Source organism: Crotalus tigris, unplaced genomic scaffold (assembly GCF_016545835.1).
Source record: "Crotalus tigris isolate CLP2741 ecotype Arizona unplaced genomic scaffold, ASM1654583v1 scf7180000018056.531417, whole genome shotgun sequence".
NCBI classification, from domain to species: domain Eukaryota; kingdom Metazoa; phylum Chordata; class Lepidosauria; order Squamata; family Viperidae; genus Crotalus; species Crotalus tigris.
In genome coordinates, this window is record NW_024096799.1 from 318,290 (window position 1) to 327,890 (window position 9,601).

At 35.3% G+C, this 9,601-nt stretch overlaps 1 long non-coding RNA gene across 1 annotated transcript; it reads right to left on the reverse strand.

Moving 5' to 3' along the window:
- Positions 1-416: 416 nt before the first annotated feature.
- LOC120309705 lies at positions 417-9,165 on the reverse strand. Its single transcript, XR_005557159.1, has 3 exons — positions 9,064-9,165; positions 4,317-4,393; positions 417-902 (listed from the first exon to the last, which is right to left on the reverse strand). It is a non-coding gene; the product is annotated as an uncharacterized LOC120309705 (long non-coding RNA).
- Between the last annotated feature and the right edge of the window lie 436 nt (positions 9,166-9,601).

Consider the following 9,601-nt stretch of genomic DNA (forward strand, 5'->3'; position numbering starts at 1 on the left):
TCCTTTGGGATCAATGATATAAACTCACTCCTCCATGAAGGGGGAACTTGAGCTCCCAACAAAATACTATTAAAAAGCTCCTTTAATGGCTCCATCATTTCCTCAGATAAAATTTTATAATACATTGTGGTCAATCCATCTGTGCCTGGAGACTTTCCCACTTTTAACTGTTTAATAGCTAAACCAATTTCCTCTGAGGTAATTGAACAATTCATCATAATTTGTTGTTCATTAGAAAGTTTAGGAAAATGCGCTGATTGTAAATACTTTTCTACTTCTGCAACATGTATATTATCACTAGCATATAATTTTATATAAAAATCTAAAAAACTCTTTTTAATCAAATTATATTGAAAAACCTCAGTACCTTTATATTTTACTTTCTCTATAATTCTTGCTTTCTGTTTCTTACGTAATTGATAAGCTAACCACTTCCCAGGCTTATTTGCATTACAAAAAGTATTATGTTTCATATAACGAAATTTGTCGCCACCTGATCTGCCATCAACATATTAAATTGTGCCCTAAGTGTATTTATAGCAGCCTTTAACCTATTATCCATCAGATTCAAAGCAAAGGCTTCTTCTTTTAATTTAATCTCTTCTTCTAATTCTTTACATTTTCGTGTCAAGTTACCCCTAAATACATTATTCATGTGAATCAAAATTCCCTGCATATAAGCTTTACTAGCATCCCACACCATAGGCATTGATGTTCCCTTATTCATATTTAAAACAAAAAATTCCTTCAAATGTTCTTTACATTTTTGTACAAACTCCTCCCGAGTGAACAAATTCTCATTCAGTCTCCAGGATCTTCCAGTCCCCTCTTCCACAAATAACTCCAACCACACAGGGCTATGATCCGACAATGTCCTAGGAAAAATCTTAACCTTCTTGACCCTAGAAAAAAAATCATTGGAAATTAAAATAAAATCAATCCTTGAAAATGATTGATGTCTGTCTGAATAAAAAGTGTAATCTCTGTTATTTATATTCGTTTCATGCCAAACATCAATAAGTTCCAACTCATCTCTCATATCAAAAAATGCTTTAGGTAGTTTAGATTAAGTAAGAGTTTTGAAAGTGCCCTTTCTGTCCTTTCTTGAATCCAAAACTCCATTCCAATCTCCCATCATAATTACATATTTGTAATCCAATTGAGTTATTTTTCCATGCAAAAACTTATAGAATTGCTTCTGTTGTTGATTAGGGGCATATATTCCAACAATAAGAAGTCTCTTGCCTCGTAATACTAAATCTATAAAAACATATCTTCCTTGAGGATCAGATTCTATTAATTCAGCCGATAAATTTTTCTTCACATAAATTACAACACCCCCTTTTTTCCCCGGAGCTGGAGCCATAAAATGTGATCCCAAACGAGAATTAGTCAAATATTTAGAATTTTTTAAAGTTATATGAGTTTCTTGCAAGCATATTATGTCATTATTATGTTGCTTCAGGTAATGAAAAACTTTTTTTCCTTTTCTGTGGTGAGTTCAGGCCATTAACATTCCATGTCAGGAGCTTTGCCATCCCTACCGACCTGAAGCCTTTGAAGCATGGCTTGAAGATCAATTGTTGAAGATCTTTTTGGTCTTGCTCCTCCTACAGGTTCTGTAGTAGTAGTACCTACTGTTGTTTCACTATACTTCTGCTGCTTCTCTCTACGTTTATACGCAGCTCTTGTCATCCTTTGTTCTTTTATCTCCAAATTTTGTGCAGCAGGTTGACCTTGTACTTTTCTAACAATCAGTGAAGTTGCTCCTCCAATTATCTGCTCTTCTTCAATTTTACTGGTTTGTAAAGATGAGGAGGAACTTGCCTTCAAAACAGAGTTATAAAATTCTTCTGCCTTTGATACTGTAGTTAATCTATAACACTTTCCTTCATAAATCACTGCTATTCCAGTTGGAATCTCCCATCTAAACTGAATTTGACGACATTTTAACTCCTCAGTTAGAAAAGCAAAATCTTTTCTTCTTCTTAGAATTTTTGGAGGTATCTCTTTTAAAATCATAACGTCTTGAGCTGCAATTTGGAACCTCTGTTTATAAAAAGCCTCTGTTTATAAAATTTCATTACGTATAGATCTTCTTGAAAAATAGATAACCACATCTCTGGGTAAATTTTTTTGTCTGGCAACCCATGAATTAACTCTGAAATTTTTTTCTATCTCATTCCAAATTTCCTCCAGTTTCCATCCCAGATTAAAAGTGATATCATTAATAATTACCTCCTTTAAATCTTCTTGCTGATTTTCTTTCATCCCTCTAATACGCAGTGCAAATTCCATATCTCTATACTGTGAAATAATTAATTCATCTTGTGTCATATCTATCTTGTTCTCAACTTCTTCAACCCTACTTTCCAGTCTTGCTGCGTTTTCAGTCACCTCTTCCATTTTGTCATCAATTTTCTCAATATGCATAGGTAAACCTTGAAATGCTAAAATTATATCTTCCCTTATTTCTTTATTTTTCCCCTCCAATAATTTTGCCATAACAGCTCTCTCTGAAGCCATTTTACAATCCAAAAGATCAGCTACCTCCTCTTTAATATCCAAATCATTCTTTTTTAAAGCTTCTTGTAAATCTTTGTGAAATTGCAGATGGGGGAGAGGGAGGAGGTGTCTTTGGCTTAGGCTGAGAGACAGTCTGAGTCTGAGTCAATGGAGAGGAAATAGAGGCTTTAGGGACAGAGGAAGCCAGACGTTTTGAAGCCATCCTTATAACTTTACATCTTAGGATTCCTGCCTCTATACACAAACTGTAACAATTTCAATAGGCTAAGTCCATTACTCTGAAGAAACTTTGTTGCAAAAGTCAGAGAAAGTGAAAGTCTTCAAACAAAGACAGAGAATTCCTCCACCATTTTTTTCCCTTTTTTCTTCCCCTAAATGTGGTGAATTCTTTAATCAAGATGTTTAGGTTATCTCTGAATTTTTCGGCTGCTTCTCTTCTACAAGAATTTATGTTTTTCCTCTGAGATGGACATCTCTGTCCTAAATATATTCCTTTTTTTTATTAGTACAGAAGAAAAAAGTCTTAAACAATCAAGCAATCAGCAGAGAGAAACCTTAACTTTCTTAGTAACATATATTTAAACCACGCTTAAAGTATTACTGCCTATATGTAACATTCAAAGTGCAAGAGGGCTTTGTCGAAGTGCCTCCGTAATCATTTTTTACTCAGACCAGTTGATGAAGATTATAGTCATTTTGTAGTTCTGAAGTACAGCTCCCAGGTAATCCATAAAGTAGAAAAAGCTACAAGGAGTCCTGGAAAATGAAGATAATGTACTCTTTTTGTTGTTTGTACCATTTAAACTATAATCTCATTCTCCTCCTTCCATGCTCAGTACTGAAGTGGGTTATCACATTCAGTATAGGGCACTTTGCCCTTAATCAGATGAGACAATAGCAGTTAAAACATATGGAAATCAGAAGAAATAACAGCAGCTACTCAGACATGTCAAAAGATTAGGTAACCATAGAGTAAATGTGCACAATTTACTCAATTTTTTTTTTAAACAAACATTTGGAATATTGTATTAATTCGTTTTTCCTGTATCAAAGTTACATGTCCTCCAGCTGTTTCTCCCAAAGTATCAGCAGTACAATGAGTAGAACTACTAGTGTGCCTTTGATAAAAGAATTAACCCAGTGGTGTGATTCAAATATGTGAACAACCAGTTCTCTGTGTGGATGCTGTTTCTGGAAGTTCATTCTGGGCCTGGGCAAAAAAAAAAAATTAGCTACCGGTTCTGCCAAAGTGGTACAAACCAGCTGAATCCTACCACTGAATTGACCCCAGTTGGGTTTTTGAATAGTTCTCAGTTTGGCTGGTTCAGTCATGTAAACTCATCTCCCTACTGCGTGAACTGACTGCTTTAAAAACAATGTCTTTAGTATTGAATGATATTTTTATCATTGTTCACACATGCGAGTCCTGACTAAATGATGCCACTGTTATTCAATGGGGAAGCATATCAGAACTAGCCCATTGGAAAAGATTCTTGGCTTGGTTCAAATTCAGCCTGGCAGAAAATTTAATTAAATCTGCATATATCACCTAGGGTGCCACTATATCATTGATAGGAGTCAAGAGTCTTGGTTTTCATAAAAAGACAGATGACGAAAAGAGGAGGATGAGCCCTCTTTTGTAAAAAAAAGAATGATTTTGCAATCTTCTTTTAGAAGGAGATTGCGTATCTTGAAAAACCATGGGGTATGTAACAAGGACATGTGTCGTCTTGGCATTGCTATAATGTCATTTGTTTATTTCTTCCTTTCATGGCATAGAGATGTCTCACCTGCTTCTTCATCAGTGAGTGGTTGAACTTCCTTTTCATTTTACTAGATCCAGGTGCCTTTCTGCCTTTCCATCTGGCTGTAATGTCAATACAATCAAAAATCAGTTTGCCTGCTAATAAAAGTTATAATTATTGTTGTTTTGGATACTTAGCTAATATTCTCTAAGTTTTATCTACTAGTCAATAGTCCTTGACTTATGACCACAATTGAGTCCAACATTTCCACTGCTAAGCAAGACCATTGTTGAGTTTTACCCCATTTTACAAACTTTCTTCCACAGTTGTTAAATGAATCACTGCAGTTGTCAAGTTAGTAAGACAGATGTTAAGTGAATCTGGCTTCGCCATTGGCTTTGCTTGTCAGAAGTCGAAAAAGGTGATCACATGACCCTGGGACACTTCAACCATCATAAATACATGCCAGTTGCCAAGCATCCAAATTTTGATCATGTGACCACAGGGATACTGCAACAGTTGTGTGAAAAATAGTCATAAGTCACTTTTTTCAATACTGTTGTAACTTCAAACTGTCATTAAATGAATGGTTGTAAACTGAAGACTACTTGTATACGGACAATCTCCCCCAGACTGCTAATTTTTAGGCAATATTTTTATCCTGCCCAAAGAGGATTACTCTTTGGGTTATTTCATGTGTTTGAAGCTTTTCTCTATACCACTAGAGACAGGATAGAGATCCTTGCTCCAGATTGAAAATATAACGCTAACAATAATATATTAAGCTTGTAGGGTGCCTGAATTTCAATGACTCTGGGCAGCTCACAACCATCAAACAAAGAAAAAAACCCAGTAACATCAGTAAAAAATAAAAGATGGCATACACAATAAAGGTCTTCCCAGCTGTTCTCAACAACAGGGTGGGTTCCAAATTGGAGCCAAAAATAATGTGGCCACAAACTAATAACAAAATTGTAGTTCGATTTTGTTCTTTGATCCAAAGCACAAACTGATATTTCCTTGTAACAGTACCTTTTCTGGGTCTCATGGTTTTTTCCCTAACTTGCTGGCTCCTCCCCCACCCAATAATTAACTTATTTTGAAATTTATTTATATTGTGCTATGTTCCCTCCCCTTTGAGGTATAAAATTATATTTTAAAATGATACACGCAAAAGATTATAATTTTTGTGAATTATAATGATTTTAGGGGCTTGTCAAGTTTTTAACTGTAATTGCTATGACAACTTCTCCCACAGATAGAGACATTTATGGCAAAAGCTCAGCACAGGATAGAAGGGGATTTATGGAAGAAGTTTGATCAAAAATGATGAGAACAGAAGCATGCTACTTGTTAATACGATTGCTATCTCTGTACCTGGGATTTTGCTGCTTCTGCATTCAGTATTTAATAATAACTTGGAATGTTTTAAGACTGGACATTCATCCTCATTAAAGAGAAAGCTTGAAATGCTCCATGTGAAACATTATAGAAGAAATCTCTTTTTTTGGAAACTATATACATTAAGATAAATTTATCATAATTTTATATTCCCCCAACCCTGAAGCCCCAAGGTGGTTAAGAAAGATTTTTTTTCAATCATGACTAAGATTACATTACTGACACAGACATATGTGGATGATTGAACAGTTTATTGGTTTTAAATATTGTCTACTATGGTTTATATTTGTTCTGTATGTTTCTGTTCTCTTTCTCCTTCTTAACAAGCATCTGGGAGGGGCTGACCTCTGAGTCATTACACTGATGTGGATGTTACTGGATTATGGGATCTTTTATATCAGTTTTCCATGTTTTCTAAGTGAGGCTTGTATCATCTGAACTGTGCGTGATCACCATCCAATTTGCTTAGCTTTGGGTCTGGTTCATGTTTTCTTTGATGTTGTTCATTGGCCCTGTCACTTTGTAGGTAGCTTTCTCCATGGCAGTCTGAAGCAAAGTGATGTAGTGTCATTCTGCATACAGGTTAAAACTATCTTAGTCTATGTCGGAGGCTGATGAACCTGAGTTTTTTCTTTTCCTTATGAATTGTATTGCTGCTTTATGGATTGTGTTTCCTGGGACTTTAAGAGAGCAAAGGACTACACCTGTACCTGAGTAAAAGGAACAGAATTCCCAACCCTTAAAGGTAAGGGCTTGGAAAAGAACTATGATAATTCTACCTTATTGTTGGAAAAGGTGGGCATTTAAAAAAAACACTGGGAAAAAGGGAAATCTATACATTTGTAATGTATTGTCACTTTTCAGTTATATTTATAACATTGTCACTTATAAATACATCGTTAGGCATAGATCAGTAGATTAGTTGTACATATGAGGGTTAACACATTAGAAGTGTATATTTTGTATAATAAACGTTGCAATCCCAAAGGTGCTTTTTCAAGAGGCAACTGGACATTTGTTTTTCTTTGAAGACATTTTGCTTCTCATCCAAGAAGCTTCTTCAACTCTGGTAGGTAAGTAAACATTGCATTAATATCAAAGGAAAATGATCAGCTTCCTATTCTTTGATTTGTGCTATAATTTAACTGCAACCCTTTTACAGTGTATAGTTTTGCATTTCATCCTTGGTCATATATTATTCACTGCGCCTCAGTCTGATAGTTTCATTCTTGAGACAATTGTATAGAGAGACATTTATATCATAGGCACCACATTAGGAAAATATCAAGTTAGGTCTGCTTTTAACAATGACCCTGCCCAGATCTTGATTAGAAAACTGGTAAGATCAGTAGTCAGAAGATGTGGATGTTTGTTTAACTGAAACAGTTTTGCACTGCAACACTTCTGTTTTCTGTTACTCCACCAGCAACCCAAGATTTTTGAATGGATTAACCTGCTCTATTTAAATCCCACTGAAATAACAGATAGCAGACCATGATCCATTGTGAAAATATTGCTTTGTAGGCATTTTCAGGACATACGAATAGGCAGTGTTCATATGACATCTGTGTATGTCTGAGAGAGTGCCAATGTGCTGTAGTTATTAAGAGGCTGGAATAAGAATGAGATCCAAATTGTAATCCTTCCTTAAGCACAGAAGGCATCTGGGTGGCTTTGAGCCAATCACTTTCTCTCAGTCCCAGACTGGGGTATTGAAAAACATCTGTTTGCCAACCTATCCTAGACCTGTAATCTATAACCTTCCAGTGAATAGGTTTTTCTTTCTGCAATTCACTGTTTAAATAGATGTTACATTAAACCAGAAAAAATAGCCAAAGTTGAAACCAAACAAGCTTAGCATGTTGTACAAGGATAGTTGGCAACTCTTTAACTGACCTGGTTAAGGAATTTGTATAATTATAGCAAAAAAAATTGTTTAAGCATTACCTTATTGTTTAAAGCAGAAAATAACTGGAAAGATAACAAACTCTAGGAATCAGGAATGAGAGGAAAAGAATTCCCCACAATTACAATAACAGTATATTATATCAGTCCAGAAATAGGGAGATATTTTCTGCAAGTCAAATCAATAAAAACATTAGCAAATCCTGGATATGTTAATCAATTGGAAGACCAAAATGCATAGGGGCAAGTGTCATTTGCTTTTTCTTTCTTCCCTGTATTTCTGGGTGTGTGAATAGGCTATCTGTTTTCAGAGAATTGGAGTCCTGGTTGAAAAGAATACATTACCATGGCTGAATAGACAACCTCTGCTTCCAAAAGTAGCATCTTCATTATTTGGCCCTCAGGTGTGTTTGTGTTTATGATTTTATTGCCTTTCTGATGATAGTAAAATAATATTTATTTTCACATGTTTCAAGTTGCCATATTTAGTGAACTTTAATTCCAAATTACTTTTCCTGCAATCCATCCTTTATCAGGCTGCAAGAGAAGTGGACTGTTTTCTGGAGGTATTTTTATCTGAGATCAAGAACATAAATGAACTTTGAATTCAGCAAGCTAAACAGATATATGAAAAGAGAGAGGCTCTCTGTCTCTGACACTTCTAACACTACGCTGGATCTCACTTATCACTATCCAATGCAATGCATATCAAAATGAGCCACACTTCATAATGAATGGCTTTTCTATTGCAGGCATATTTCTATCTCAGGGGCTTTGCTCAAGAGGCAAATCCATTAGGTTGTGAAGTAACGATGTTTTCTTTGGATTCTGTCAAGGTGTCACTATGGTTACAAGCAGTAACAGCTTTGTCTTGCACATTTCTTAAGGCAGACAGGAGTGAGAATGTGAAACTGCTGGCAGTTCGGCAGCCAAGGCTGTGTAGATGTCAAGGCTCTGTTTATATAGGAAAGCCAGAAGAAGGTAAAAAGAGTGGTTGGCTGAAAAACATCTTTAATCCTTCAGGCCAACATGAAATATCCAAGGATATGTTCCTAATCTTATTTAGAATGGTGAGGATGTTCTGAATGGGAGGGGAGAAAAAAATTGTTTAGTAATATATGTTTCTTGATTAGCAGGCAGTTTGGAAATATAAGGAGACTAGATAAAGTTAAAACCTCAACTTTTATTTTTTTTATCCTGCCTGTATTATTTTTATAAATAACTCAAGGCAGAGAATGTACCTAATACTCCTTACTCTTATTTTCAATACAACAACCCTATGCGATGAGTTGGACTGAGATAGTGTGACTAGCCCAGAGTCACCCAGCTGGCTTTCATGCCTAAGGCAAGACTAGAAATCACAGTCTCCTGGTTTTTAGCCTGGTGCATTAATCACTAGACCAGATTGGCTCTACCTGCAATAAAGATTTAATGATTAAGTGACCTTTCCCTTCTAAAAGATGATGTTGCTGCAGATAGTCTTTACCTGTTGAAAAAGCGTGCTTGGGACCCACTACTGTAGTATAATTTTTAGGTGATAGATTGGCCATGGAACCGATGAGGAAGAAGAATGAAATATAATGTGCAGCACCTATAGAATTTGAAATATCATTGGAAACAAAAAAAATAAATTAATAATTAAAGACAGAACCCAATGAGAGGTGTGTCAAGAGGAATTGACTATCCAGAACTCTGATCAGCTTTGCATGATAAAAAGCAACATTGTTTTTAGTATAATTTTGCATTTGCTTAAAAACAGAAGTAGTGAAAAGGGTACATTTAAGGTAATTGTGAGCACAATCTACAATAGTGATTCATGCCTTCACGCTACTGCATAGAAATATGTACTTTTCAATGAGAAACATGGTATGCAATTAAGTTGATTGGATATAATAATATGCAACGTACTGCAGCAATGTGAATCTCCATTATAAAAACCAAATATGTGATTTACCAGCTAGCTAGCTGGAATAGGCAGTGTACATTTAGAAAGAAATAAAAATCTAAAAAATATATTCTGCATA